The sequence below is a fragment of the Tursiops truncatus genome, chromosome 11 (genome assembly GCF_011762595.2).
Source record: "Tursiops truncatus isolate mTurTru1 chromosome 11, mTurTru1.mat.Y, whole genome shotgun sequence".
Classification (NCBI taxonomy): Eukaryota; Metazoa; Chordata; class Mammalia; order Artiodactyla; family Delphinidae; genus Tursiops; species Tursiops truncatus.
The window spans coordinates 66,655,137-66,660,855 of NC_047044.1; positions in this window are offsets into that span (position 1 = coordinate 66,655,137).

Consider the following 5,719-nt stretch of genomic DNA (forward strand, 5'->3'; position numbering starts at 1 on the left):
CTTTGGATAGACGCACTTCTATGGTGACTTGCTTCCAAGAAGCAGGAAGCAGAAGTTTCCAGCCAGTTAAAGGCTACACTCAGCCCCACTGTCCATTAGCAACATCTGAGGTGACTGTTAAGGTTCTGATGCTAATTCTGAATCAGAAAATGTTGAGTGGTGCCTGACATCTGATTTTCAGCAAGTTCTACACAGGTGACGCTTTTGCATATCCGGGCTTCGAAATTACAGGGTTAGGAAGCTACAGGAGAAACACTGATTGCTCCAGCTGGTTCATCAGCATCTACCCTCCCCTACCCTTCCCGGTCAAACCTCCCTTTCCTTTTAAAGATCACTCTCCTTCATTTTAGTGCCATATTTCTTAAAGGAGAAAACCCCCTTTCCGTCTGAGTGATTTAAAATCACCAAATCAAACTAATTCAAAGTTGAACATGGATTTCACCTGTCAAATATCCTCTTATTAAGGAGACTTTATTTATGAGAAGCATTTTTAAGTGGTCAACTTCTCCTCTGAATCTCAACTTTCTGTAAAGAAGCATCCCCTCTATTCTATTATTTCACCACTCTCTCACTATCAGACTGGCCTGGTTTCACTTCTCTATGGACTCACCTTGATTCTGTGGTTCATTTACTCCTTTTAAATACAGTCGTTGCCTCTACTCCTCCTCATTGTACATGTCAGCAAAACCTCAAACTACCCATTTTCTCCTATGCAAACTTGAGCAGCTGAAAGGTACTACAGAAAATCAAACCATCAGGATGACTAACCGACATTAAAAACATGAACACAGAGCTCGATCATGCCAGGCAATCTTAAAATGTGTTCCCAGTAAGTTTACTTCCCTACTTTCCAAAAAATAGTGTCCTATTGCATATCTACACCTCCATCCTCAAATCTCCTATACCAGTCTGCACCATCTCATACTTTTCTGAATATATGAAGGCCATCCAGGAACTCCTTTATCTTTCCATCAACAAACTGCTCGCATTGATATCTCTTCCCATGTTCTTCTGTGCAGTTACAACAGAGGATGCCCTCCTCCTCCCATCAGAGAAACATCCTTGCACGAGTAATCTGCATTCCATCACTTCTGTTCTTAAGGACAGTCCTTCAGTTTTTCTTCTCCCTTGCATCAAGAATTTCTCTTTTTCTACTGAACTATTCCTATCGGTATACAAGCATGCTCAAGAATCGCCTACCTTCTTTTCTTTTCTTAGCCCCTCCTTACTTCATGTACCTTTCTAGCAACTACTTCATTTTTAGACACCTTCTAGCAAAAATTCTTGAAAGTGGCCTTTATAAAGTCTCCACTTAACTCTCCTGCAATTCATTCTTCGTATCATCTCCTTACACTTAATACTTTTCCATTCTTATCTTTCTAACCCTTTAAGCAACATTGACTACAGTTGACCACTTCTGCATTCTGGAACCACTCTCCTTTCTCAGCCTCTGTGTGTAACACCACATTCTCCCAGCAGGGGGCAGCTTCTAAGATGACTCCCAATGATCCCCTCTCCTGGTAGTAATGCCCTTGTGTGATCCCCTCACCTTGAGCATGGGGTAAACCCAGCAACTTCCTTCTAAATGAATAGAATATGGCAAAAGTGATGGGTGATACTTCTGAGATTGGATTACAAAAGACTCCGGCTTCCATCTTGCCCACTCCCCCTTGCTTGCTCTTTTTTATTTCGATGGAAGCCAGCTACCATGTTGTGAACTTCCCTATGGAAAGGCCCACATGGTACAAAAACTAAAAGAGGTCTCTGGACAACAGGCAGGGAAGAACTGAATCCTGCCAGCTACCACCAGGTGAGCCTGGAAGCAGACCCTCCCCAGTGGAGCCTTGTGGTGACTTAGTCACAGCCAACACCTCAATGGCAGCCTGTGAATGACCCTGGGCCAAGGACTCAGTTAAGCTGAGCCCAGATTCCTGATCCACTGACCCTATGAGAAAATAAATATTTGTTGTTTTAAGCTGCTAAATTTTAGGGTAACTTGTTACACAGTCATAGATAACTAATACACGGGAGTTTCCCTCAGAGGTCAGCAAACTACAGCAATGGGCCAAATCTAGCCCACTGCTTGCTTTTGTCCTGCCTGTGAGCTAAGGATTGTTCTCACCTTTTTAAATGGTTGAAAATGAATAAAAAGGATAATAAAATTTCATTAATATAAAAGTTATATGAAATTCCAGTGTGTCATAAATAAAGCTTTATTGGAACATAGCCACATACATTCCTTTCTGTATCGTCTATGGTTGCTTTTGTACTGCAACTGCAGAGTTAAGTAGTTGTGGCAGAGGCCTTATGACTTGCAAAGCCTAAACTATTTACTATCTGACCCTTTACAGAAGAAATTTTGCATTCTTTTTCCATCTTCTTTGCTGGCTCTGCCTCCTCTGTTCTATCTCTAGATGATGTGGTCTGTCTCCATCTCTCTTTCTATACACACATATATATAAAACGTTATGCACGTTCTAACATATAATACCATTATGTACAATATTACACATATCAGATGTTATATAGGTTTCTTTCTATTTGATCTTTGTGCTTCTATATCTAATAAGCTTCTCAAACTTAACGTGTCAAACACAGAAGCCCTCTGCTGCCAGCTACCTCCAAAACCTGATTTTCCTCTATTCTTCCACATCTCAGTTGATCATACTATCATCTACCCAGGTGATCTACCCAGACATTGAGTGAGCCTGGATTTCTCCCTATTGCTCACCCCGTACAAACAATCCATCAGTAAGATCTATATATTCTATTTCCAAAATATACTATTTTGGAATATATTCATTCTGTCTCAATTCGTTCCCTAAACACAGCATCCATTTCATTTTTTTCTTATCATTTATCAACAGCATATAATTATTTTACTTGCTTAATAATGTATTTTCTATCTCTTTAACTAGAGTTTAAACTCCCTGAGGAGAGACCATCTCTGTCTTACTTACTACAGTATCCCCAGTACCTTGCCCACTGTATGTACTAGAGCAGTTGATAAGTATTTTTGAATAAATAAACTGTGAGATGCTTGGTAGTAGCTATAGCTCAAAAGGGCATTAATTCACCTTTAAAAAGCTGTATTTATTTTTTGGTTAACTGTAACTACATTTAGTAGAAGCAAGCAAATATCTTCAACTCAAAAAAAAAAAAAGGGTGATGAGGGAAGAAGTTTGTTCCTCTATTTTTAACTGGAGTAGTTTACTAAACAACATATTTTTAGAGAATAAACAGTTATGTTATTTTAATGACTGAAGAAGACTATGGTTTATATAGAAACATTTAAGATACAGTTTAAAATGTCTAAAACTCTGATATCAGTGATCTGTACTATACAAAAATATCACTAGAAATTATTCAATGCTATCTCAATTTAATAGCTATATGAGGCAAAGTAAGAAAAATCCAGATAATTAATGGAAATAAATGAAGAAAAAAATTGCATAGGTATCTAAATAATTTAATGGCATTACTATGAGGTTTTGTTAGTACTCAGGCAAACCAAAGATAATTCCTTCTATGATCAAGCGAGTTTACTGTTTTCGATCATCATATTTTCCTTTGATTTTATAACCCAGTAGTATTATGTGTATGTTTTGATTTCTAATTAATGCAGAATATTATATGATTAGGATACTGTAGCGCACTTTATAACTGTTCACACATGCACAGTGTCCCTCCTTATGGGAAGATTTTATTCCTCACCCTATTGAACTCAAGCATGGCCACGTGACTTGCTTTGGCCAGTGAAATGTGAGCAGAAGTGACATGTGCCCTCTTTGGGCAGAAATTTTAAGAGTTAGTATGTGCTTTGATATACTTTCTTTTCCTTCTACCAAAAGGCCAGAAATACTTCAGATAGAGGCTACTCCATCAGCTTGAAGCCAGGAATAAATTCTATGTGGAGGAGAGTTATGGCCCTCAGAGATGGACATAAACCTTTACTGCTTTAAGCCATTACAATTTTGGAGTCATGTGTTACCAGAGCATAACTAACCTATCCCTATCTTTGAACATTACATACATTTGGAACGAGTAAACCCTTACATTGAGAGAGTGTTGCCTAGGAGAAGGCCATTTGAATTAGTAAGAAGTCAGAGTTGTAGAATATTTTAAAGAAATCAAAACTTATTACTTCCAAATCTAACAAGAACCTAATCAGAGTACTAATTAGTAGTTATGCTCTATTAAAAAGGTGAGACTTTGGCAGAATCTATCTAATTAAACAATGTAATCTGTAATGCAATATTGCAATGGAAGAAGAAATGAAAGATGTTGGTGTGTCATTCAGTTAAGTGGTGTGCTATTTCACAAGTTCATCGCTGAATGACTGGTCAAAGTGTGTAGGCTAAATGAAGAACGTGTAGCTAGAGCAGAAGTGTTGGATTGGGGCTTGGGGTGATTACTAGATGGAATGATGGAGAGAGTGAAATATATGTAGTAACTTGAAAAACAGGGAGGGTATTGGAATGCCACTGCAGAATTACACCCCATAATTTAAATGGTTGACTTTCAAGCAATGCTTATTTTAGAAGCTGTGTAATGTTACTCTAGTTTTCAAATAAATCAAAGCTGTGAAACTCAACAGAGGACTGGGGGACTAGAAAAAACTCTAGGGATTAATTTTTGTTTATTGGCCTAAAATACTTGTTGTATTTTACATGAAACAAAGTCTCACCAGAGAAAGGACACCCTGAAGCAAGGCGATTAACACATCTAAATTTGGTTAAGAGAGCCTGGATTCAGAGCCTTAAGAGTGGAGCTTCACAAGGGATTAACTTCTCCGTGTGTACTTCATAATTTTGGCAGTAAATGCAAACAACTTAATGTTCATCAGAAGGGACTACTTTGGTGTAAACATTGGGGAACATGACAAAATTCACGATGCAATGTGTATCCTTCCTTTTGTCCAAAGCGGTAATTCAGGGCCAACCAGAAAGCTTTGCAGGATTTCAATATGAATGAGAGGCACCTGTGACTCTGAGGACATTGAGCTAATGAGAAACGGTTGAAAAGGCTGCTGTTCAGCAGCACCCAGGGTAATTTCCTCAAAATCTTTCAGTGGTTCTCACATTTCACTTGGGGCCAAGCAGTACAAGGGGAGACGTGGTTAGAAATGATCAATGAGCAAGGAATGCCAGAGAAACTGAATGGCCTGGAAAGAAACTGGGAAGTCTCCCAGTTACAGAAGAAAGTCAGTAAAATAGAGCTTGAAGGTTGAATGCAGGGCACGGAGATGAACAATGCCCGAGGCATGGCAAAAGGATACACCAATGCCAACAGAGCCAGCCAGGAAAGACATGTGTAGGAAAAGTAGGACAATCGGAGCATGAGTCCTGCCAGGTCAACACTGAAAACATATTTCAGAGGTGAGCCAGAGTTTTAGAATGTTTCAGAGACCCGAGAGTATATGGGATGAGATGGGGTCGAGGGAGTGGGAGAATGTTTGGGAAAGAAGAGAATTGTACAGAAATCAACTGAGTAATAATGGTTATTGACGTGGTTGAATATGCCTAACTCTTAACATATTCCTGTATTTTTTTTTTAATTTTTTTCCTCTAATTCAAGGATTAGGAATGTAATCTGCCTCAGGCTCTGAGTCGTGAGTGTGTGTTGGGCTATGGAGAGAATCTACACAGTTAGCAGTTAATGGGAAATATTTGTTTCTCCCTGAGTAACCCGGCACCAGCCAGACCTAAAGGTTACTAAA